This window comes from Vicugna pacos, chromosome 13 (genome assembly GCF_048564905.1).
Source record: "Vicugna pacos chromosome 13, VicPac4, whole genome shotgun sequence".
Classification (NCBI taxonomy): Eukaryota; Metazoa; Chordata; class Mammalia; order Artiodactyla; family Camelidae; genus Vicugna; species Vicugna pacos.
The window spans coordinates 56,717,044-56,744,099 of record NC_132999.1 but is presented as its reverse complement, the minus strand read 5'-3'; the positions used below and the strand labels follow the sequence as shown (position 1 = coordinate 56,744,099).

General features: G+C 45.3%; 1 protein-coding gene across 2 annotated transcripts in view; it reads right to left on the bottom strand.

The window, feature by feature from the left end:
- ZBTB17 (zinc finger and BTB domain containing 17) overlaps positions 1–22,313 on the bottom strand; it is a 29,514-nt gene extending 7,201 nt beyond the window's left edge. For both annotated transcript variants that reach the window (XM_072975325.1, XM_072975326.1), the window contains exons 1-2: positions 22,182–22,313; positions 20,074–20,160 (exon numbers count right to left, since the gene is read on the bottom strand). The gene's annotated coding sequence lies outside the window, so the exon portion shown is untranslated. The remainder of the gene's footprint in view (positions 1–20,073; positions 20,161–22,181) is intronic.
- Positions 22,314–27,056: the final 4,743 nt, after the last annotated feature.

The following is a 27,056-nucleotide window of genomic DNA, read 5'->3' as shown; positions in this document are numbered from 1 at the left end:
GCACGGGCCACGACTTAACACACACTGAACACAGCTCCCCACTTCCCCTCAACGCCACACCAGAGGCAGTTTCAAGATCGGCATTTTCCAGGGAAAAGTCACAGGTTCTCCTTTCGGGTAAGAAGCAATTTCCAAATAAACACCAACGCCCACTCCTGGGCCCACGTTACACAGATCCAACAGGGCTGGGCCGTCATGCCCTGCCTCGGAGTCTGCTAAGTGGCAGTGGTTTCTCTTTCAGCTCTTCCAGAACCTCTCCTCTGAGGCCTGGGTCTGCTCAGAGCTGCCCCAGGCAGTTTCTGGGAAAGAGTGACACTTGGGGGCTCTCAGCCTCCAGGTTTCAGCAGCCCCTCACTGGCTCCAGCTGTTCCCGTTACATGGGCCTCTTGGGGATGAGTCACTGAGCTGCTGCTCTGGAGCCACGGTGACCACATACGGCTGTCTGGCTGTGATGAGACACAATGAAAGCCACGTCCCTGCACACATGGCTCAGCCAGCACTGATCAGCTTTGAAGGACACAAAGCCCACCCACCCCATGGTGTCTGGAAACTTTTTAAAAAGTCAGGGTACTCGGCGAAGTCACCAGGTAGGTGAGTGGGCTCAAATAAGGGGGTGGCAGGCAGTGGCAACACCCTGTGTGTCTCGGGGTGTCAGCCCTTGAATCAGAAGTTCAGAGTTGCTGCTGCTGGAGACTCAAAAATACCCTTTTCCTCCCTCCAACATCCCCTGGATTGTCCTCTGGCCCCAGGCTCCACACACAAGCTCCCCCAGAGGCACGGCTTCTTGGAGCTCTAAGATCACAACTGCCTATGGCTCAAGCTCTTCGGTGTAAGCAGGGAAGAGCCAGAGCCTGTCCCGGTGTCAAGAGGTCAGGCACAAAGCGGCTGCGCCCTCTGCATCTGAACAGCCCGCTCGGCGCCAAACCAGCCGGCACAGCACAGAGCCACCAGAGCAGAGGCTGCTACTGACATGGGACAGCCCACAAAGGCATGCTTCTCTAGGTCTTTAATCCCTGGAAAAAGCAAGGTCCCATTCATGACCTAAAGGGATGCAGGGAAGAGGTCTGGATGCTCTGTTCCTGAGCAGGTCGGAGCTACAACAGAGAAATTTTTTGAGGACATAGAAGAGAACCAGTGTCCAGCCCATGGGTTAAACACCCAGGCCAGGGCACTCAGGCCTGCGACCTAAGGGTGTACACACCAGGCAAAGGGTAAATGGAACCAAAGTCACGTGGCAAGGAGAGGCCTGGACCAAACCAACCTCAGAGCTTCTTCTCTCTGCCGTGGAAAAAGCCACATGAGCAACAGGTGTGTGCAGTGTGTGCAGCTGGCCACCGAGTCCCGATCACCACATCACCCCTTTGTCCTCAGGAGCCCCAGGTGAAATATTTCCCAAGCCTGGAAAGGGAGGGACGACCAGGGCCCGTGGGGCCTCCTCAGTCAGCTGCAGAATAATCCCTTCTGGCTCCCCAACTTTCACCAGGAGCCAACCCAAAAAGTGGGCTGGGAGGAAGTATCTCCCAGGCTCAGAAACAACTTGGGAGCATTTTGGCTGAACAGCACGCCAACCCCACCCCCCGAGGTGGAGAGTTGTTCCCAGGCCCCTGGGCTGGAGCCTGCTGAAAGCTGAAGCCTCCAGCCAGAAAGCGATCTGACTTGCTGGGAAGATAAACGTGAGAAAAGACTCCTGGCCAACGGGGTGGAAGGGACCTGCCAGCTCAAAGGTCAGGTGATTATTGGCCTGGCCTGGGACCAAGGCTGTGACAAGCCCTCACGCCGTCAAGTACCCCGGAGTTCCCAGGGAAAGGGCAGCAAAGCCCAGGACTCCTGGGGCTGGACACATGGGAGGCGGGGGGGCGCTCATTGCTAGAGGCCTCAGGGGAAGGCCGGTGAAGGTCCCTGGGAGAGGGTAGATGGTGGCCCAGTACCTGCAGTCCCCACCCCCCACACACACACAGGGGAGCAGCTGTGCGCCACAAATAATGTTTTCCCCCCAAAGCCAACCACGGTTTTCTGATGCCAGGTGCCCGCCCAGAAGTGGGCTCCTCCCCAAATGTGGGTGTCGGGAGCACACAAGAGGCTTCTGGAATCCCTCTGAGGCAGCCTCTGAAGCTGTTCCAATAGAGACACAGTCCTAGAAGAGCAGTTGATCTGACAAAATCAAAGAAGGAAAAGTGACAGAGAGAACAGGAGAGGATAAAAGGGAAGGAAGAAGCAGGGAAAGGAGGGAGAGGAAGGAAGGAAGGAAAGAAAAAGGAAACAAGAAGGCTGTCCCCACAGAGAAGCAGCGCTTCAAACGTATGTTCAGGAGCCCCATCTTGTAACCAGCCCCTTTGGGGGGTATGCCTGCCAAGTACTAAATGGCGTCATTTGTCAACAGCCCAGTGGTTTCTATAACCACGCCCCCCAGGAACAGGTGGAGCTCAGAGCCCCCAGCCTGTCTCCCAGCCTCACCCACGTGCCTCCACCAGCTGGCTGCCTGCTGACAGGCTCCAACAGCCCCTCTCTCCCTAAGGCTACGTGGTGAGCAGGTGAGGGGCCAGCTGGCTTGGCCCTTCCCCTCAGAGGGGCTGAGCTGGAACCAGGCAGTGCCCCACCTTCAAACTGGGTGAACTGCTCTAGAGTGAGTGTGCAGTCCTCCGACTGTCTCCTGTCTCCGCTCCTATACTCCACAGTGAAAGGATCCCACCAGGATCTAGCCAAGCTTAGACAGAACTAGGAAGGAGGTGAGCAGGTGGTGGAGGATGCACCTGCCTGGGCCACACAGAGGGACACGGGGGTGCCACGGGCAGCAGCAAGGTGGGAGCTGCCCCTCCTGAGTGCGCACAAGGAGGGAGCCCTGTCTCAGGAGATGTGACACACAGTAACAAGATCAGCAGCCAGTCGCTTTCCGTTACCAACACCGATGTCACGTGCGGCTCCGCAGGCCTGCCCTTGGCGTGCGCACCCTTCACTAAGCACAAGTGCGGGGTCCCTTCCTCCTTAATTCATCTTGCTCCAAGGGCACTGCACGTGAGCTTTAGTTAAAACTACTTCTAGGAAAGACCCTGAAGACTGAGCACGACAGAAAACACAAACAGAACAGGACGGCACAGCCCACAGAGCCCAAAGCCCTCACGTCAGGCACTCGCCTGTTCAGAGCCTGGCCTGGCCTTCCGACCAACCCCTGACTGCAACGGGACACCTCCCCTGACGCCACCGTCTGCTCAGTGGATCCCTGATTAAAGAGGTAGACGTTGGGTGTCAGAGCTGGGGTGCTCTCCTGAGGACTGGCAGCCTGGCTGTACATGAGCTCTGGCCAGCTACACAAGGAATTCATTTGGGAATGGAAACGTGAGGGACCTGGGGAAGCCCTCAGGATGGTTCCAAACAGGCAATACGGACGTGGATGGTGTGGGCACAGACTCTGAGGATGGCTGCCAACAATCCCTCCCATCCAACCACACCTGCCATGAGACTCCAACTGAATCTGGGCAGCCCGGTGATGACTCTAACCAACAGGATGCAGTGACTCTGCCAGTTCCTGGCCTGGCCCTTAAGAGGCCTGGAAGATCCTCCTTTGCTCTCCTGACCCCAGCCACCCCACTGCAGGGATGTCCAGATGCTCCTGTTGGGGAGAGAGGACACACGAGGGGCCGCAGAGGAGACATGATGTGCACAGGCCACATGAAGAAGAGCTGAGATCCCCAGCTGACGGCACCAAGATTCCAGCCCAGCCACTGGCTGAATGCTATCACATAAATGACCCCAACACCTCGTGGAACAAAACAACTGCCCAGTCAACCCACAAAATGGGGAGAAATAATAAACTGCTGATGCTTAAAGCCACTAAGTTTTGAGGTGGTTTGCTTACAGCAAGAGATAACTGATACAGATGGTAAAGCTGTAAAGAAAAGGGAATGACTAATAAAAAAAATTTCAGGATAATGGCTCTCTCTGGATGGGAGGAAGAGAAATCAGGTATTTTGTGAGATACTGCTGGGAGTGCTCTATTTCTTTACATAGAGATTTTTGTATAAACTAAACATGCACATTGCATATACTTTTATATGGGAACATTTTTCAAAATTTAACAAAACTTGTAATAGGATTTTGTTAGGAAAAAGTGAGGTACAGGTGCCACACTCAATCCACACAGAGATGGGGTCGTTTCCAACCATGCTTCCGGCCACCCGTGCCGGGGCTGTCCTGAGGAGCTGAAAGAGCCACAAAGGCTGATGGGAGTGGGACTCAGGGCGGCTGCCGCAGAAAACACAATCCATCTCACCCACCCTTCAGTTCCCAAACACCCACAAGCAGACTGCTGACATGAGAAAGGGTTCTCCTTGGGTTGTGAAATCCACTCTGCTCAATTCAGCAAAACCTGAATCCCAGATCTCCCAGGTAACAACAAAACGGCATTCACGGAGTGTCTTCAACATGCCAAGCAGCACAGTGTCAGGCGTGGCATGGCCCGATCGCCTAAAAACTAAGAATGTGGCTATGCCAGGCACCAAGTTCCACGCTGCTGCCTCCAAGACGTAGGGATTGGAGAGGCAGTTCAGCACCGCGGAGGCAGCAAAAGCTCTGGGGTCAAGTCAGGTAAGGCCCAAATCCAGGTCCTGCCCCTACCACACCAGCATCTGGCCTCCAGCAAATGGGGCCAGTGGGACCACTTCCCATGTCTGCTACAGGATTAGGTTAGGTGATGTGAGCAAAGGGCCCGCGCGGTGCCTGGCACACAGGGAGCACGCAGCAAACGACCGCTACCCCGGAAGCAGCAGTGCAACTATATTTTATTTTTAGGCCAAAGACCACATCAGATGGTTTCCACGTATCCTTTTATACTGGGCACCTCAGGTGGGCTCAACAACTATTTGGTGACTTGAATCTTCTTTAGACATCATAATCAAAACCTATTATTCCTTCTACATGCAATGTGAAAAACCCCAGAGCCCACTTAACATTAAGAGAGAGAGGGGCACTGGGCAAGAACCACTCACAGCGATTTTCTGTTGGGGAAGCACTTTGTATTTAACAACTTCTCTGTAAAGCCCAAGGGTGCTCCCGGCTGAAGGCTGGAGTGCCTGCCCAGAGCTCTGAGTGGGTCCACAGAGCACGGTTCCATCTCAGAGGTAAATGAGCACCCGTCAAATGTGAAATATTACCCAGGTTATTAGCAAGCACTAAACTGACCACAGGGTTTCCAAACTGCCACACAGAGGGAAGCCATGAAGGCAGGAAACAACTGGCCAACCACCAGGAGACGCTGATCTGGACAAACAACAGTCCCTGACTCCAAGAACGAGCCGTGACAGCTGTGGGCCTGGACACGACACAGCCATCCAGGGGGCCTGAGGCACCTGACAGCAGGTGAAAGGGATCACCATTTGGCTTCCAGTTGCTCCGCATTCCTCATTTTCTAGAAATACTGGTGGCGCCTGTATATAACTTGACTTATACAAACTCAGGCCAAGGAGATAGAAGCTCACAGCAGACCAGCCCTGCAAACATGAAACCTACCTGCCCCACCCCACCAAACCAACCGGTGTGACAACCGGTGCCTTTTCAGGGCAATGTGGCAGAGAGGCAAATATCAACAAAACCAGCCCTTCTGGCACCTTCTTCCTTGCCCAGCAAACACAGTTGTTACAGTAAGCTTGTGTTTCTCCAACTTTTAAAATAAGTTTCCCCTTTAAATAAACAAAGAAACCTGACTCAGCCCTTCCCAACAGGGCTGATACTTCATCTTCTCCTGAACAGTGGCCTTCACCGTGAAAATCACTGCTACCTTCTACATAATCCTCCCTGCCAAGATTCAGCAGCATTTTCTTTGCTGAAATTTGTATTATAAAAAATATTGATTTTTTAATCTAAAAATAGTATCTAAATATAAAATTAAATTGTGACACTGACTTTGTGTTTCAAACCATACAATGTCCACTATCTCTAAGATTTAACCACACTTCTGAAGAAGGAGTGGGCATCCCTTTCCCTGACCCCAGTGGACCACACTGCTCTAGGACTGTGGCTGCGAGGGAAGGCTGGCTGGCCCCGAACCTGTAGCCCAGCACCTGCGCCAGTTTAGAGTCCATTACTTGCTCTGGGGACTCTTGAAACTTGACACAGGGTAAATTAAAGGCCTTGCCACCAAAAAGACAAAATCAGAACATGTGAGCCTTTGCGTGGGGTCTGATCGTTCTCCCAACACCCACCCTGCTCCCCTCCGCCCAACACTGTCTGAGAAGGGGTGGCACATGGACACAGTCTAACATCACACCGGTAGGCTGCCTCCCCTACAAGGTTAATAAACTCACTGCCGGGTGGGGCTACTTCTTACAACTGCTTCTAGCACCTACCCGAGGACCTTGCTCTCAGATCAAGTCGGGGAACAGGCCCGGTATCGAGCAGACTCCTGGCCTTGTTGAATATGACTAACCAAGGTCAAAATATTCTGAAATGAGCATTGTACTCTTTTGGTACTTGTTAACTGAGAAAATAAGAGCCAAAAACCATGAGAAAGGAATTTCTATTCTATTAATCACAACAGCATCTAATTCTATGTACGTGAATGATCTCCCCTAACACACAGACAGATCTGTGGTGCCACAGCTGCACGACTACTTACACTTACTGCTCTCCCCTCTAGGGGTCCTCAGTCCACAAATTAGGAAACGGACATAAACAAAGACTAAAAAATATCACAAACGTTTACTGAGTGCCTATACTGTGCTCTCTTAGGTGCTGAATTGGAGCTTTGAGCCTGGTGGGGAAGACAGGTAATTAATCAATATAATACAGAATGTCATATACTCAGTGCTGTGAAGAAAACCAAAGCAAGCCAAGGAGACAGAGAGGCTATTTAATACCTAAGAAAAGGGTCAAGGAGGACCTCTCTGAGGAGGCGGCATGTAAGCAAATGAAATGTAAGAGCGAGCCATGCCACCATAACCCTGGGGCCGTGCCAGAACAAGGAAGAGCAAATGTAAAGGCCCTGATACAGCCGTGACCTTCACAAAGGGGCTGGCAAGCCTGAAAAGGAGGAAGCAAGTGGGAGGATGAGGAGGGCTGAAGTCAGCAGCCGCAGGAGCTGAGATCACTCAGGGTCTTACAGGAAAGTCAGGCTTTGAAGTGTCTTCTAAGAATGCTGGGATGCCTGCCCGAGGAGGGTGGAGAACAGAAGGGTGACTGCAAGGGGGTAAGAGTGGACATAGGAGAGAAGCAAGAGATGGAGGTGGCCTCCACCAAGGTGACTGCAAGAAGGGTGAGTAGTCAGATTAGGGACAAGTTTTGTTAGAGCCAACATAATGGCTGATTAAGTAGATGCGGCTTTTGAGAAAAGAAAGGAGTAAAGAATGACACCAAAATTTTTAGCCTGAGAAACCAGCAGAGGGGCGGTGCCATTTACTGAGGTGAGAAATGACAGTAGGGGCAAAGGTTTAGTGGGGGGGAAGCAAGACTTATGTTTTTACCAATTACAGCTGCGATGCCTACAGTCTACTGGCAATAAAGCTACCAGATGGAATGGGATCTCCATGGGAGTGAATGCTGGATAAAGAAGAGACAAGACCAATGGACTCAGAATCAAAGGATGTGCATTTGAATCCTGGCTCTAATCTTACCAGGGGGGCCTCAGGCAAGCTTTTCTGAGTTCTAGATTTACCAGCCATTAAATGGGAGAACCGCCATATACACAATGATTGGGAAGACTGAAGAAGACAAGTAACAGGAAGTACTGCATAATACTGGCAAAAGTAGAATTCGGTATCACTTCTCTAACACAAGTCTGTGACTGATACACAGTTAAATAAAAAGGAAAAAATGAATTAGTTAAAACAAACCAGGTTATCTCTTTCCAGTGAACTCCCTTTCCAGTGAACTCCCTTTCCAGTGAATTGCTTGGCTCTCCTCGGACAAGGCAGCTGGTCAAGGCCTTGAGAAGGCAACTGGAGACCAAAGGAGCCTGGTCCAATGTGACAAAAAAGCACATAGACTTTGCTCTCATTGGGCTTCAAACTTCTGCTGTCAGGCCTTTGTTACTGTGTGACTTAGGGCAGACAACCTGGGAAGAATCACCCACTCAAGTTAAATACAGATGGATTCAGGGCCCTATCTCTGCATGTGGCGGGCCGAAGGTGCACCACATGCAGAGTACTTTAAATTTCTGTACTCCGCATGTGGTGCACAGTACTTTAAAATTAACTGCAGAGCACTACCCAGGGCAGGTGGTCTGCTGGGAGCTGGCGGCTCCAAGGGGAGTAGGGCCAGAACTGTCTGAGTACCCCAACCCTCGAGGACCCTCTCCCAGAAAGAAAGACCCAGACTCTGTCACCACCCACTGATGAGTGCTGAAAGGGTGCCACTGAGTGCCACCCTGCAAGAATGTTGTGCCTACCACATCTAAAAAGACACATGAACAAAGGCAAGGACGACCTCCAGGCAGAGGACAGCAGAAGCAATGGTATGGGCGCATGACAAAGAATGGGGTGCACGCCTGGGGACCGGGCCGGGGGAGAACAGCACACCTCAGCATCACAAGAGTAACAAGGGAGTGGAGAGAGTGGTGGGAGGTGCAGCTGTGGGGACAGACTGGAGGCCACGTCCATCACACGAGACTTAGCTCTCATCCCCAGCTGATGGGAATCATGCCAGGGGTTTAAGCAAGAGGCATCCATGGTCAGGCTCACATTTCCGAAAGCTCACTCTGGCTGCATGAGTGTGGGGAATAGGCTGAAAGGGTGGGAGCAGAAGCAGAAAAACAACTTAGGAAGTACCACAGTCCCGGGCCCTCAGGACGTGAAGAATGGGACAACGTCACCACCCGCTGACACTGGAAGGGCTTGGCTGGTGCCCAGAATCCAACACACTCAACAGGGCTCCTGCTGAGCAGCCTGAGCAAGTGGCCCTCCCGCTCAATAGTCACAACGTCCTTGGAAAGTTTTAAGTTCCTCTTCTTCGAGTGGCTCAACACCCCTTAACATTTAGTACCCGACCCTTCCTGGGAGAAGCTGGCCATGCTGTTTGTCCAAGGCTATATCCCAGGCTGCAAATTCCTATCTCTTACTCAAATTTAAAAGAAAATGCCCACATTTTCTCTGGAGGGATGCACGAGAAACTGGTAACAGGGATCCCCTCAGAGCAGCAGGGGAAGGCTGGAGAGGAGTTTTAGTTTTCACTCTATATCCTTTCTGGGGTTTTTTTTGTTGTTGTTTTACCATTTGTAAATATTATCTATTAAAACTGGGAAAATAAAACAAGGAGGGAAGGAAGGGAGAGAAAGAAAAAGAAAATGTCCACAAAGTCAGAGTGCCTTTGTTTCTATTTACCATAAAACCTTTAAGACTTTTTTTTAATTGCAGTACAGTCAATTACAATGTGTCAGCTTCTGGTGTACAGCACAATGTCCCAGTCATGTATATACATACATATATTCTTTTTCATGTTTTTTTTCCATTAAAGGTTATTATAAGATATTGAACATAGTTCCCTGTGCTATACAAAAGAAACTTTTTTTTTTCCTGTTAAGACATTTTCTACAAGCCATGGTGACTGAAAACTTCTTAACAGGAGATTTCTGATAAGGGAAATGGAAAAGTACGGTAATTTGCACAAAGAATGTGTCACTCGGGAAAACCTGAAGAACAAAAATTCCTTAAGGGAACAAAACTAGAAGAGCAGCTGGTAGCTCTTCCAGACCCAGATGAGCCCCTCCGACACTGCGACGGCACGAAAGGCCTCTCCAGGGAGAGTCGCACACCCAGTTGTGCGTGCCACTTCGGGGGCGGACTGACTCCCCAGACCCAGTTAAAACTCTTACCTTGGAATCCAGTCAAAGCTAATTAAGTCCATCGGGCAAGAGCACTTAAATCTCTGCACCTCAATTTCCTTCCTGTAAAATGGGGATGATGATAAAAGTTTCCACTTCATACATCTGCTGTGGCCACTGTCATTCTTATTATTCCATATAAGTCATGCCAGCAATATCGATCTATCACAGGAAAAGGGGGAACCCGACCTCTTCTCCCTGCCCTATCTTCTAAAAATGGACATAGAATCCCATCAGTAATCCAGGCACTCACAGATAGCTTCAACCTGAAAAAAGACCAAGGAAAGGCCCTGCAAACTTCAATGCTTCTTCCACTCAGCAGTAACCAGAAGACAAGGCAGAGGTGCTTCATACTTGACAGCCAAAGCCACCTTCTTTCTACAAAGAACACAGTGATTTTGGAGGAGCAACGAGGCTTTCATTGAGAAAGAAGATAAAACATGACAAATCCAAAGGGAGGATTAGTTGCCCCATGATACTAGTTAAGATCAAGAATCCAAACCAAAAGAAAAAAATAGACCGAATACTAATTATTTGGAGGTGGATGTATCTGGACTGCAATATTGCACGTGCTTTTCATGTGACTGACTTTCTCTCTGTTTGTTTCCTTTTTAGGATTAGTGTCTGCTAAGGTCCCTTCTAGTGTTAACATTTAATAAATGTTGAGTAAATGATTTCATTAATAAGACTGCCAGGTTATAAGTGTATGTATCTGAAGTGTAATAGATGTCATGTGACTGACAATAAAAACAAGGTATTTCCCTAGCACTTAGACTTCTTTTAATTTAAAATTTTTCCTATATTGGAAATCTTAAGATTTCCAACTATGAACATAAACTATATAGGACATGAACATCAACCCTGAACTAGATGCAAATATACATGACTTATATAAGCCAATATCAAATTATATATTTACATAACTTTACAAATAAAGTTAATATTTTCTAAAACTTGATTGGGAAAAACTAAATGAGTAAGAAGATGTCTTAGAGGAATATTTTGGGAGGCCTCAAATACCTAACATAGGCCTGGATGAAAAGCGGTCAAGAATTCAATGTCTCAGTTTCCAATGATTTGTTAAAACTGTTGGGCTCCTCAAATCCAGATGCTAAGTGCTCCCGAACAGAGTTTTTGGACAGTAGCCCTGGGAGGATTAGAAGAGACTCAGGCCCCAGCGCCAGCCCTTGGAGAAACAGTACTGCCGACCTCCTGCCCCTCAACTCCCCACCTGCAGCAGCATGAATCAGCAAAGCTGCTGGAAGCCTTTTAACGGATGACTTGCAACCCTGGCGGTTTTTCAGCAGGCCACTTTAAGTGCAAGCTTCTGAGAGAAACCTGGAAACCACAAGAGCTGCCTGGTTCCTGGCCCCAAGGCAGGCAGGCTGAGAGAGGCAGAGACACAGAGAAAGAGAGACAGCGAGAACACTTGCAACACCATATAAGGACGCAGGCCAGCCCAGACGGGCCGCTTATGGGGGCCACAGTGGGGAGGTAAGCATACATACACTGAACTGTTAGGGGCATGAAACACTGGGTAGAAATCTGAATGTTCTGTTTCATTCACATTTCTAGTCTTATCTTCTCAACTTCCCAAATGCAAATATAAAAATATTTACAACCTATATGGAAAATAAGAGTTAATAGTCCTCACGGAGGGGAGGGATAAATTAGGAGTTTAGGATTAACAGATACACACTACTATATATGAGACAGATAAACAAAGACCTACTGCATAGCACAGGGAACTACATTCAATTTCTTGTAATAAGCTATAATGGAAAAGAATCTTAAAATATATGTGGGTATATATATATGTATGTATATGTATAACTGAATTGCTCTGCTATACACCTGAAACTAACATGGTAAATCAACTACACTTCAATTTAAAAAAAAAAAAGTCCTGATACATAAAAAGCTCTTAAAATTAAACAGTGAAAACATACATCCACACAAAAGCTTGTAGACAAATGTTCACAGCAACACTATTCATAAAAGTCATAGATAGAAACAGCCCACATGTCTATCAATAAATGAATGTATAACTAAAATGTAGTATGTCCATACAATGGAATACTTTTTGACAATAAAATAGTACTCATACGTGAAAATGAACCTTGAAAACATCATGCTACATGAAAGAAGCTAGCCACAAAAGACCACAAGTTGTATGATTCCATTTTTATGAAATGTCCAAAACAGGCCAATCCATCATGATAGAAAGTGGCTGCTTGGGGCTGGGGGAGACAGAGGTAAATGGAGAGTAATTGCCAAACAGCAGTGAATTTTGTTTTGGGATAATGAAAATGTTCTGGAATTAGATGGCAGTGATGGTTGCACAACTCTGTAAATAAACTAAAAGCCACTGAATTGTGCACTTATAATAGGTCAACTGTATGGTATGTGACTATCTCAATAAAGCTGTTACAAAAAATTAACCAACAAGAAAAAAATCTCCCGATAGAAAAATGAGTCAGAGAAATGAACAGGCAATTCACAAAAGAAGAAATACAAGTGGTCAACACACTCTGTACAGAAAAATAGATGTCCAGCCTCACTAATAGTCAAAGAGATGTGAATAAGCACAAGTCCACTCCCGGTTTCAAACAGGGAAAGACTGAAAAGACTTTCCACCGTGGGCCAGGGCACATCCCCAGTGAGCAGGAACATAAGGTGGTAACTGTGCTGGATGGCAGCCTGTCAATACCAATGCAAATCCTAAATGCATTCATTGGTTATGTACAACTCAGTGCCTGGATGTGAGTAACGGATCAGAGAGCCTCCCGTGCAGAGGCTATGATTTCCCTGTCTGATGGCATATTCCACCCAGCTGTAAGGAAATTGTGAATCCTGGTAAAGGACTGTGGGATTGTGTCCAGAGAAAACACAGCCTTGCTAATAATAAGTTCCACCATGCTAAACATTTAAGGGGAAGTTACTGGCAAGAGAAATAGTAGGTTCGTTGTTTCCAAAGGGCAGCAGCACATGGAGAGAACACCTCCAACTGAGGCCACCAAGGGAATAACTAAAATAGCTGCTGTGACCACCTGTCTGCAAAGTGTTTCTCTTATACACATATATGCTACCTCATCAACACCCATAATAATCCTTTGGGAGGGTATTCATGTGATAATCTCCACTGTGCAGACGAGCAAAACAAGGCTTAGAGGGGTTGTCACCTGACCATGTCTCACTGACACGCCCAGGTTCAAGGCCAAAGTCCATCACACAGTATACGGTGTGTTCTTTCTACTTTAAACAAGCACAAAACTTCCATGGACAGTCACGGAATACTAGGCTCTACAGATCCTTAGTCTGTCCCAAAACAGCAAATTCTCTGTCATTAATTGGCACCTACCAACTCTCTTTCCTTATACTAAAGAGTGTGACAAAAACGTGTTATAAAAAAAGCCAGAAGTGAACATTACTAAATCTTAGCTCTAATCTTCAGAGTTTGCTGCTGCCAAATGAAAAACAAAATTGAAACTCCAAAGCATCTTAATTTCTGGAAGCATGGCACAACCAGTACCTGGCTGACTGTTACTGCAAACAGCTACAAATGCTGAAGAAAATTCTAAGACATCTTTTAAAATGCATCAAAGAACTGGCAAGTCAGTAAGGAACACTGACAGGTCAAACAAAATGAAGCAAAGGCTGGAATGCAGAGAGCAAGCGGAGTTTTGAGGGTGGGCAGAGAGAAGACATTTACAGAACTGAGCAGCCTGAGCTCCCTGCTTCCCCACAAGAAGGGACGTCTCTGGAGAGGGCCCTCCAGAGTAAAGCTGGGCCTCAAAGGGTTGTATCTGAGTGGAAAGAAGACCACACAGAAAAGAGTCTGTATCAAATCTTGGCGCCAAACAGAGGAGGGGAAAATCCCCGCTGGCAATTTTCAACCATTTGATGGCCCCCAAATGGATTACAGCCCAAATTCCCGCATTATAAAAAATACACTTTCAGGCAGATAAAAAGTGATCCCAGAATGAAAGTATTAAATACAAGAAGGCGTGAAGACTGACTCAGGTACTAAGTAATAAATAAGTCAATCTAAACAAATACTGAATGAAGGATACCTTCTAAAATTCAAAAAAGAACTAAAATACACTCAGAATGAAAGTTGAGGAGGGAGGATAGGAATTCAAGTGTGTAAAGGTCATTAACTGCTTGAGAGTAAGATGTACAGATACTGGCTAAAGTTAGGCTTTGGTAAGTTGTATAAATTGAGAGATACAGAACATTCACGGATCAGAAGACTCAGTATCACAAAAGTGTCAACTCTATCCAAATTGATATGTAATAAATTAATCCTAATAAATCTAAGCCATTCTAATAAAAGACCCAAACAACTGTTAAGGAATTTAATAAGCACAATTAAAAATGAAGATGGAAGAGTAAAGGGCCAAAGTCTTCCCAGATGCCAAGAACTGTTATATAAAAATTTAGAAATGAAATCAGTGTGACATTGATAGGCAGATAAAGAACAGACAGTAAAGAGCCCAGAAACAGACCCATCATTTGTGGACATTTGATATGTGATAACAGTTATTGGTGACATTACAGATCCACATGACAGGGATGTGTTTTTTTGGATACACAGTACTGGGACAATTTGATGTGCTTATATATATATAAAAAAGAGATCGGCTCCTTATCTCACATCATACACAAAAATAATTATAGTCTAGAGACCTTAATGTAAAAGGCAAAAATCACAAAATGTTTGGAAGACAAAATACAGCAGAATATCTTTAAAAACTTGAAGTAGGGAGAAAGTTCTTAAAAAGAAACAAAAAGCCCTAAGTATTAAAAAAAATTGGTAAATGACATTAAAATTAAGAATTTCTATTCATTAAAAAAAACCCTAGAGCAAAAAGACAAGCCACAAACTGGAAGTAGATAGTTACAACACATCTAACTGACTACAGATTAGCACCAAAACAAAAACCAGAAGAAAAACAGTCTATATAACAAAAAGACAAACAGTTCAATAAAATAATGAGCAAAAGATTTAAGCAGTTGTTTCAGAGAGGCTGAAACCTGAAAGATCAATTCGTCTAAGAAAAGATGCTCAACCCACTACTAATCATGAAAATGCAAATCAAAACCACGAGGTATCACTGAACTTCCACCAGATTAGTAAAAATTTTTTAATCTGATAATACCATTGTCCAGAGGATGTGAAGCAAACAGAATTGCCATTTGAAGTGTAAACTGGGAAACCACTTTAGAAACAATTTGGTCAAACTGAAGATGCACACACCCTGTGAGTCAGTCCCCTCCCAGGGGTGTGTCCTGAAGAGGCCCTACCTGTGTCTCAGCAATGGTCACAGCAACACCATCTGTCTCGGCAAAATACTGGATACAAATCAAATGTTCATCAACAACAGAAAGGATAAATAAATTCGCATACTGTGGACAATTATTTATCAGTAAAAGTGAAATAAAACTATATGCAACATGGATTAATCTCAAGAACACATGTTCAGCAAAAAATTAAAGTCACTGGAAAAAATAGTATAGTTATATTAAGTTCAAAAACATGAAAAATGAAACAATACATTGTTTAACAATACAAATACATGTGGTAAAACTAGAAAGAAAAGCAAGAGAATGACAAAAGCCAAATTCAGTGATTACTTGGGGGTAGGAATGGGACAGGATCAGGGAGGGGGCACTCCAAAGTAAATGGAAACATTCTTTTCTTGTAAATTGGGTGATGGGTGTTCCTTGTATCCTTAACCTTTACAATGTACATATTCCTTTGCATCTACTCAATATTTTAAAAAAACAATTTACAAAATTAAACAATGTTCTTTCTGACTTTAAACAATGTTTTAAAGCATTAACTTGGGCAGCTGAGTAACAGTAAACCAGGAAAGTCCCTGACAGGGGCCCACGTAACCCTGAGACTACAGAAATGAGAAGTGCTTCACTAGCCTGGCTTCTGAGCCGGAGAGACACAACTTCCCACTGGGCGGTGGAGCCTTCCATTCAGGACAGGAAAGTTACTGCTTAGATTAATCGGTCCAGCAGAGGAAGCGGTGCGGGTGGGGAAGGGAAACAGGTTCTACTGCCAGAACTTTCAAGACCAGAAGTTGAGTATGTTTTTGATGTTACGGTGAATCCACCAAGCCGGCTTTCCGGACTGGTCCCTCCTCTTCAGCTGGAACTGCCACCTCTGAGCCTCTGCACGTTGCTGTTTCGACATGAGTGAACAACTCTTAACTCTAACGATGCCCTTTGTTCCTTGCTTTGAAACTCAAGGCTTATCTCTCCAATTCATAGCAAGCAGGTTGGAATCTAAGAGCCCATGCCCTGGTTTTCTGTATGTATCTGTGACCATGCTACTGAGGTCAACCTTCACTGGCCCTCAGACTGCTAAGCTACTGATACCCACAAGGACCTCCGAGAGTACCAGGCACCTGTGCTGACACTCAGCGCACACACCTGCGGCACATGCTGAACTCACTCAGCGCTAAATGCTTACTCTTTATACGACCTCTAGTATTTCAATCATTTAAAAATTGCAGCCAGCAAAAAAAGTAGATTATGACCTCCAGGACAATATGCTTTATGCACAAAATGTAGTGGAAGTTTTTCATTTCCTCTAAAGTTGGGACCCATCCCTCTTGTGGTGACCGTTATGCTGCTAGACACCATGTCTGAGTACCTCCGAGCCACCCCCTCGGCACCATCCTTGGGGGAATTCCAGGACGGCAGCGGGCCACCTGGTCTTTTTTGTGGCCAACTGTTAAAACTGAAGCTCCACCCACAGAGGCTGCCCTTTTGGCACCCAAAACGGAAGGCTCGGTATATGTGCAACAAAATCAAAATGCTAGACTCTTAAAAGCCTATATACACACACAGACACATGTATGCACAGAAGAGCCGGGAAGGACACACAGATGCTGTTAACAGCTATCTGGGAGGGGAACTGGGTCAGGAGCGAGAGGGTAACTCACCTTCCACAGTGGTTTCCTTTGAACCTTCTGATTTTTGTACCTCATACATGTATTCCTGTCCCAGACACTTTTCTTCTTTCTCAACTCTGCAAACTTTCTTTCATGACCCTCTCACGGGTCATCCTTTGATTAAGTATTTTACATGTGTTACCTCATTAATAATTCCACCCAACAAAGTTAGTGTGAGGTCACTGTTACCCCCATCTCACACCTGAGGAAACAGAGGCTTAGAGAGGTCAAGTACTTCGCCCAAAGGCATGAAGCTAGGAAGTAAAGAACCACTCCAGATATGTTTGGCTTAGAAGTTCTTGCTTCTTTTTTTTTTTTCTTCTTCTATAAAATTTTTTAATGTAAGTATTTCATGGACATCTTTCTATGCTAATCATATAGATTTTCTTGTTCTTTGCCAATGCTTAGAAGTATGTAGTTATATGGCTATAGTACAATTTAGTTAATAGGTCATTTGGATTTAATTAAACCTTTTTTTTAAAAAAACATTTTCGAAGTTCTTGCTTCTAATTGGTATTCTATACTGCAGGGGTTCTGAGCTGGGGACAACTTTGACATTTTCAGTTGTCACAGAAGGAGGTAGATGGAGGCTACTGGCATCTATGGGCACAGGCCAGGAATGCTAGTCCGTATGCGGAAGTGCACAGGACGCCCCCACAACAAAGACTCACCCAGCCCCAAATGGCAGTAATGTCAAGGCTGAGAAACCCTGCTCTACTGGAAAAAGAAAGAGAAACCATCCTGACCTCTCGTAGTTTAGGCCACAGTTCACCATGTCCACATCCCATATTACAGATACCAAATAAACCACCATGTTATCGATTGAAGAGAGGTAGACAACTTCTCTTTAATCAACAGCAAGTCAACCCCTCATCACAATGGCGTTCTCTCCAGCCCCACTGGCTGATCATCCATTCACCCAACAACGTCTACTGAGCACCAGCTACGTGCCAGGAAATGACCTGCACAGTGGGAATACCAGGAGAAACAAGATCCTGTCCCCGCACGTGAGCTGCTGGTGGTCTCACAGGGAGACAGACAAGGAAACCTACAACCATCACATGAGGTGAGAATGCACTGAGAGATCAGTGCAGGATGCTAAGAAATCAGAGGAGGGGCTACAAACTCAGCTGAGGCTGGGGACTGAGAAGGCTTCCCAGAAGCACTTGAATTTGAAGGAATTAAATAGGCAGAGAGAATCCTTCCCTTCCCAAAGGACCCCTCACCAGACCTTTCAGAATATGCTCTCTGAGAATCCACAGACTGACAACTTTAATTAGAAAGCTTGGTGGAACTTCTGACAAAAGCAGGGAGGGTGCACAGAAGTCCTTGATCCTCTACGTACAACCTGGATAATTCCCATCTCAAGAGGGACAGACACCACCTAAATGACCATCAACAGATGACTGGAAAAAGAAGCTGTGGTATATTCATACAATGGAATACTACTCAGTCATAAAAAATAATGCCAATTGCAGTAACATGGATGGACTTGGAGATCATCATTCTATGTGAACTAAGCCAGAAAGAGAAAGAAAAATACCATATGCTATCACTCACATATGGAAACTAAAAGAAAGGAAAAAAGACACTAATGAACTTATCTACAAAACAGAAACAGACACACAGACACAGTAAACAAACTTATGGTTACCAAGGGGAAAGGGGGTGGGAAGGGATAAACTGGGAGTTTGAAATGTGCTGATATTAACTACTAAATATAAAATAGATAAACAAGTTTCTTCTGTAGAGCACAGGGAACTATATTGATTGTCTTACAGTAACCTAATAATGAAAAAGAATATGAAAACAAATATATGTATGTATATGTTTGACTGAAACATTATGCTGTACACCAGAAACTGACACACTGTAAACTGACTATACTTCAATTTAAAAAAAAAGGAGGGACAGACAGCAACCTGGCTTCTCCATCAGTTTAGGCCTTCTTCCATTATAGTCCTAACTGGCCTCTCGGCCTTCAAACCATCACACACCTTGCAGCAGGAGGCAACTAACACGTACACAGCAGACCCTGTGAACCACGTGCTTGATCTCACATAATTCTCAAAACAATTCTCTGAAATATATTGTTATCCCTGTTTTACAGATGAGGAAACCGAGGTGCAGCAATGAAGTGTAACTGGCCTTCAGAACAAAGAGCCACAAACCATTCACGCCCAACTCCAGAGTCCCTGCTGCATCTATCTGAGGGGACCTTTACAGTTATCAACCCAAAACATCATGTGCTCTATATCTTCACCGCCTTGGTTGAGCCTTCCCATGTCAGGCATCCTCCTTCTGTGCACCACTTCTGAAATGATCTCTGTGGTGTTTCCTCTGTTGTACTGTGATTACCCATATGGCTAAGAGCTCCTTGCTCCCAGGAGCCAGTCTCACTCATCTCCAAAGCCCTAGCCCCCAGCATAGTGTCTGAAACACTGGGCACAGAAAACACTGAATGCATAAACAAGCCTGGACTCCTTGGTACCAAGCAACAGGAACTGCTCAAAGCTGGAGTAGCCTGCCTTGGGAAGCCAGAGGCCTGGGGAGCACCCTTCACCCTCTTTCACCAAAGCAATGGACTTTCCCTCAGGGTGGGCCCAACCCTCAATGTCAGCAACCCAGTCACACTGGCGACACAGCAAGTTCTCTTAGCCAGCTTTCCCTGCAAGATTGGAACAGTCGTGATTCCTTCTTTGGTTCTACATCAGATGCTTATATTTGGGGAAATGTTGTATAAAAATATGTATCTTTAAACATTAGAACCTTAAAAGGAATGAGCTTGTGCTCCCCACTCTGTCTTTCCCTTTCTGCCAGATGGAGTGCATATGCAATGGTAGGAGCCTGAGCAGCCAGCTTAGTCCATGAGATGGAAGCCTGGGTTTGAGCAAGGAGAGCCACAGGATCAATGGAACCCTGTTCCTGGATGACTTCATGAACAGAGCTGCCCTACCAGCTCTGGACTGCCTACTTCCAGACTGTTAAGGGGCAAGGAATAAACTTCTATTTCCTTTCAACCACTGTATTTTGGGATTACTCTGTCGGAGCATTTTAGGTTGCACTTAAAAGAAGGTGTGAGCACTGCCCAGTGATTAACCTAGCCTGATCTTTGTTGGTAAAACGACAATAGTATTGTCAACAATTTCCCAACCAAAATAACTACAATTTTGTCATTACTATATAATTGTAAAGAAAAAGCTATCTTGAGAAGGTGATTTGAATCACGTTGAGTCCAGAGAAGAAGGACAAACAAACTGACCTGGTTTGTTTCATCTTTGAGCATTACAGACATACCTCAGATTTCCAAGTAGCCCAGGCTACTCTTTTCTGACAGTTTGTCTGCGTAAACTCCAGCTTGGCTCTCCTCCTCCAGCTCGTTACCTGAATCAAAGACCAAGTGGAAAATTCAATGAGAACCCATAGGGTGCCTGCTCCCTAAGAGCTGCCCTGTCATTCATCCATCAAACACAGGCAAAGGCAGAGCCCTGAGCACAGAGCCTGGTACAAAGTAAGTCCTCAGTAAAGGTTAAATTGGACCATTACTGCTGCATGCCAGACACTGTGCTGGACCCTGGAACACAAAGATGAATAAACCCAGTCCCACTCCCTACACTTAGGAATGCCTGCTGACCGAAAGACACAACAGAAGGTTGATAAGCACAAGCAATGAAGCTATGCCTGAGTATTATTACAGCACTGACATTCTTCTAGGATGTCCTGGACAGCATGCTTCTCATTCCAGACCCTTGCCCTAGGTGACACATGCCCTCCCACAACTTTAGTGACCTCTGATGGGTGACAATTGCTAGATCACTGCTGGCAGCTCCACTTGAATGTTTTACAGGCACCTACTTTGATCATATTCAAAACTAAATTTATCTTCCCTCCTCAAACCTGCTCACCATCCTGTTCCCTAGTCCACTGGGCAGCATTACCACCCACCAGTCAAAAACTTGGGAGTCAACCCTGAGCCCTCCCTGCCTCTAACTCCCTCATCTAAGTAATCACCAGCTTTGGTCAATTCTACCTCCAAAACATCTCTCCCCATCCTCTGCCTCTAATCTAACTCAAGGCCACTCTCATTTCTCACCTGGATAGTTCTACTAGCCTCTAAAGTGGCCTCCAGGCCCACTCCCTTTAATATATTTTTCACATAGCTAGAGTGATCTTTTTAATCCACCAATCTGATTCTTAAATGCCGTCCTATTAACTTAAAATTTAAAATCCACAGCTAGGTTTAAAAGACCCCCTAGGACCAGACCACAGACTGCTTCTTTAGTCTTACCTCTCATCTGTCTCCATGTAGAGAACTTAATTTAATATTAAACTGGCTCCCTAGCTTTCCCACAAACTCTATCTCCAACTGAGAATACTCTCCCCTTTTCCAGCCTCCACTCCCCAAGCATCCTCAGATCTCAGCTTCCTAGGGGGAAGAAGCCTTCAAAGATTCACCTAGACTGGGTGAGGTGCCTCTACTCAGTGTTTCAGAGCAAGAACTTTTCTGCTTTTCTTCCATCATATCAGAATTGCCTCCATCTCTGTATGTCTCCCATATGAGTCTCTGAGCTCTGGAGGTTGATGATGATACGAAAAATAACAGCAACAAATACATAACAGCATTTACTTTGTGCCAGGAAGCGTTCTCAGGACTTTACACCTACTACCTCATTTAATCTTTGTAACAATCTTAAGAGGCAGATTTTATTCTCATCTTGGTTTAAGGATAAGGAAACTGAGGCAGAAAGCGAGAAACTAACTTGCCGAAGGACACAGCTCGCAAGCACAAAGTCGGGATTTAAACCCCGACTGCCAGGCTCCACAGTTTACACTTTTAACCATTTAAGCTACCGGATCACTCGCTGTATCCTCAGAACCTATCAGATTCTGAACTGTGGAACGAATGAATGAATGAAATAATACACCGGGACAGAGTCGGCCTCCTATTCGGCCAGCATCTCCTAGGCCTTGGGAGACCGTGCCCTCTAGCCCCGCCGGCCAAAGTGAGCTGCCCCGGCACCCCGCCACCTCGCGGCGGCAGAACGCCCACCCGCCGCGGCGCGCGGGGTCAAGGGGCGGTGACAGCCGGGCGGCGGGGGCGGAGATGCTACCAGCTGGGGTGTCACCCATCCCAGAGGCGACTCGCGCTCGCTTGCCGGGACTGCAGGTCGGGTCCGCCCGCCCACTCCCCGCCCGCTCGTCGGGCGACGCCCCCCGCCCATCTGCCCCGCACCCTCCGGTCCTGCGGGATCCCCTCAGATCCCCTCAGTCCGGGTTCCCTTCCCAGTCCACTTCCCTCCCCTCCCCCACACAACCGTCCCCCGCCGTCCCGCTGCGCCCCATCCTCCGCCGCCCCCGCCCGACTCCTGGGACTCCCCCCGCCCCGGGTGCTTGCTGACCCTCACCTGCCATGTCCCGGACCCCACCGCAGAGGGAGGTACATCACGGCCGCGAGAAGGCCGGGGACGGCACTTCAGAGCAGACAAAGGGCGCCGCCATGTTAGAGTCGGGCGGAACCGACCTCGCGGGCTTCCCAGCAGCAACTTCCGGCGCATGCGCAGAGCCCGCGGTAGCCGAAGCTCGCGAGCAGGCGCATGCGCCTAGTTATCCAGAAGTTCTGTAATACAGTACTTCTGCACTTAGAATTGTCGACCTTGTAATCCTTCTTTGGTTTTCTGTTCCGAGCGTAGCAGTAACAGCTTTTGCGTGTTCAGCGTTTACACTATGCCAGGCAGTGAAGCGCTTTATCTCATTAAATCCTCTCACCAGCATAATATTGTCCTCCCCCTTTTGAAAAAGGGAAAACGGAGTCTCAAGGTATATGAATTGTCCGTTGTCCCGCATCTTACAAGTGGTGGAGTAGAGATGTGAACCTAGTTGTGGCACCAAAGCTGCAGAACGTTGATTATATTTTTCTACCTTCTGAGCCAGCCATCACCCCCTTTCCTATTTAGGGCAGATCCAGGATTAGCCTGGGTGTCAATGTGCCTGGAAAGAGGCAGCCTGTAGACTTGACCAGCCCCTCTGTGGCCTCTGTCCAACTTTTCCGCACCTCCAGGCCATTGACTTCTCTACTTCCTAATAGCTCGTGGGCTTTCTCCCGTCTTTTCTTCTGATCCTGTTTATTTTTCATGATACGTAATTTTAACAACACTCCCGCCACAACCTCTTGATCCCCATCTTTCTGATGGTGGCAGAAGTAAGAGGTCCTGATTGGTGAACTCTATAGTATTCTGAGAGGCGTTACTAGAAGCACAGTCTAAAGACCATTCTTTCAGCCCCTCCAATAATTTTTATTAACACTAAATTCTGTGTATTTAATCCATTTCTAATTAAGATGAGCCTAGAAAATATGAGGGATCCTTGTGGTGATGGAAATGTTCTGTACCTTGACTCTATCAATATAAATATCCTAGTTGTGTTATGGTATGATAATTTTGCAAGATGTTACCATTGGGGGAAACTGGGGAAAGGATGGGGAGGGAGGTGAAATTGCTCTGTATTTCTTATAACTGCATGCAAACTTACAATTATTTCAAAATAAAAAGTTTAATTAAAGAGAAAGCCCAGTGAGGTTTCTATTTCTGCAGGAAACTACCCTCAAAGATGAAAATCAAGCCATTAAATTTGAAGACGATGCAGATCTAGTCTATTTCATTCAGGAAAAAAGTAGTTAACATAAATTATCACTTATCACAATAAGTATTGTTGACTAGAGGAAAGTGCCTAATGAAGGTAAGGCTTTAGTGGATGGAGTAGTTGCTGTAGTTGACCATTATGTTGGGAGTGAGAACTATAAGGACTGTGGGGTTTGGGGGGAGGGTATAGCTCAATTGGTAGAGGGCTTGCTTAGCATGCATGAGGTCCTGGGTCTCTAATGCCTCCATTAAACACTAAATAAACCCAATTACCTGCTCCCCAAAAAACAAAACAAAAGAAAACAGGACTGTGGGGTGGACTGGCTATTCATAATTACACTGAAGACTTTCAAGAAAGAAATAAACCCTTAGCTCAAGATGGGGACATTCCTGACAACTATAAATTTTTTTCTTATCTCTTGTTGCCAAAGGGCTTATATAGTCAAAAACTGGACAGAGTTAGTCCTGTGGGTTGCTAGATTGTAATATAACTGCAATATAAGTTGTATTAACATCCTGGCCAGGTGCACTGAATGGGAACAAGTGGCACTTAGGAATCAAAATGAGGGTGTTTGGGTGGATGCAGATGACTGAGTTCCCCTAACTCCCAAAATTCAAAATTCAATGAAACTCCTTTGCCAACAGAGGCTGCCCCTCCTCCCATCAGATGAGGCCGATTCTACTTTACCCAGAGACCATGTGATAACCTCATAAGAGGAATTTATTTTGCAAGAAGATGCTGGGTCCTCTCAGAGGTCACTCCCCCTTCTTTTATCTCCAGATATATATGGAGAGTCCAATTCCATAATACCCCAGGGAACAAGAACAAAGTCTGACGGTGGAGGTGGCTTTCACATATGAGAGAGACAGAAAGAGAGAGAGAAGAAAGGAAGGAAGGAAGGAAGGAAGGAAAGAAGGAAGGAAGGAAAGAAAGAAAGAAAGAAAGAAAGAAAGAAAGAAAGAAAGAAAGAAAGAAAGAAAGAAAGAAAGAAAGAAAGAAAGAAAGAAAAGAAAGAAAGAAAGAAAGAGAAAGAAAGGAAGGGAGAGAAAGAGAAAAACAGAGGGAAGGACAAAGGAAGGGATGGAGAGTAGGAGGAAGGAAGGAAGGAGGGAGGAAGAGGAAAAAAGAGAAAGAGAAACAGAGGGAGAGAATGAGAGCCTTAGCTAATAAATTAGCTGAAACCTAGGGATTAGAGGTGTTAACTGGATTCTAAAGGTGTTAGGTCAAGGAAGAAGGAAGATTACATTAGTCTTGGCTGAATTTATCAATATAAATGCACATTACAGAGAAGATTTGGGAGTTTTAACTAACCAGTTGAGAATGGTCCTAAAGAGCACAGTTGGTTGAATGAAATCTGGACCCAGTAGTGGTCTTCATTAAATGACGTCGAGATGCCAGAAACTCCTTAAAGTAATTGAAACAAAGAAATCCAAAAATTTGGGCTAGGTGTTGAGACAAGGCAGGAGCACAATACATGTGTTGATTGAATAGGTGGAGGATTGACTTGCCTGGTTTTTCACTAGGGGCTGTTATTAACAAGCTTCTTTTCCCCCATCCTCACTCCCAGTCCCAGCTTAACGATCAGCAGACACACAGGGCCCTTCACTATCTCTGGACCTTCTCAGCCTAAACCTCATCCACCCCCTACTCTAAAGCTCAGTCACTGTTCATATGTGGGCTACTTCGATTTTCCCAACAAGGAGACTTTTAAAGTGGTTGGCCAACTTGTGGATATAAATTTGAAGCACTGTAGATAAATTGACATATATCTGTTCATACAATTTAGTTTATCAACTTGATTACAAGCATATTGAAAATCACAAATTTTATAACAGTATGTTAATTTATAAAGGCTTTTTTCCCCCTCTGCTCACCTGTCATGTAATGGTTTTCTTTGCTTTTCACAGACATCCTTGGCACACGTCCTTGACATTCACTTTTATATTCCTTTCCATTTTGAACTTTTTAATCTAGACACAAGAGTAGCTAAAATAATGGAATATTTTCTAGTTGCCTGTCATTCAGATTCAACAGCTAAGCTTTGCTAAATGTACTTAAGATACCCTTCCTTTTTTTTTTTTTGATTTCTGACGTGTTTTAAAACAAATCCCAGATAAGTCATTCCATCTTTGTATATTTCATTGTGCAACTCTTAAAACAATGACCTTCATTTCTGCACTACCTTGACCATGCCTAACAAAATGAAGAATATTCTTTGGAATCATTTAATATCCTACCATAATCAAATTTCCCTAATTGTCTCGAAATGTCTTTTTGTTTACATCAGGATTACATTGGGATAAAATCCTCTCATCGCAGTGACAGCTGGGTGGGGAGTTTGGTGGGGTTTTGTTTGTTTTGCCTTTTGAGTCACTTTTACTCCAAAATAATCTTTTCTCCTTTTGTTTGTTTGTTTTGGTTTTTTGTTCCATTTCATTGACGGGATCGCTTGTCCTGTAGAATGTCCCACCTTCTGGATTTCTCTGTTTGCTTCCTTGTGCTGTCATATGATTAGCTCCTTTGTCCCTTATTTCCTGTAAAATAGCCGTAGAGGGCTGAGTAGATTCAGGTACAACTCTTTCGGTAAGAACACATCTTTGGTGCTGCTGAGTGCTAAACGACATCTTTAGTGATGCTAAGACATATGTGAGTTCTGGTGGCAGCAGCCTAATTCCTTCTTTGGAAATTTCCTCCTCAATCTTCCATGCAATAATTTCGTCCGTTTTAAATTATTTTATTATTTTGGGGAGGAGATAATTAGGTTTTCTTTCTTTCTTTTTAGTGGAGGTACTGGGGCTTGAACCCAGGACCTTATGCATGCTAGTCATGCACTCTACCACTAAGCTATAGAGTCTCCCCCGTTTCTTCCTTTAAAGATGCTTGTCTGAGTCAATAATTTCATGATAGATTATAAAATGATGCATTTTTGTCCCTATTGTTCTTTCCACATTTATTGGCTGGAATTCTTCTGTAAACAAGAGCTTTTCCTCATCAACTAGGGCCATATGATTACCTGGAAAATTAGTTCATACAGGGAAGACAGGATAGAGCTCATTTTTTAAAATAACAGCTTTAGTGAGATATAATTCATATACCATGCAATTCACCCTTTTAAGGTATACAACTCAGTGGTTATTAGTATATTCACAGTTAGGCAACCATCTCTGCTGTCAAATTTCAGAGCATTTTCATCACACCAAAAAGAAACCCCATACATATTAATAGTCACTCCCCATTTCTCCCTTCCCCCAGACCCTGAAAACCACTAATCTATTTTTGGTCTTTATGGCTTGGTGCCTATTCTGGACACATAATAAAATGGAAGCATGCAATGTATTAACTTTAAAAACTGGCTTCTTTCCCTTATATTTTAAACTTCATCCATGTTGTAACATGTGTCGGTACTTCACTCTTTTTTATGGTAAAATAATATTCCACTGTACAACTATATCACATTTGGTGTATCCATTCATCTGTTGATGAATATTTGAGTTGTTTTCAGTTTTGCTATTATGAATAACAACGCTATGAACATTTGGGTACAAGTTTTGTGTGGACCTATGTTTTCATGCTTCGGTATATACAGAAGAGTGAAATGGCTGGGTTTTGGGGTAACTCTATCTTTAACATTTTGAGGAACT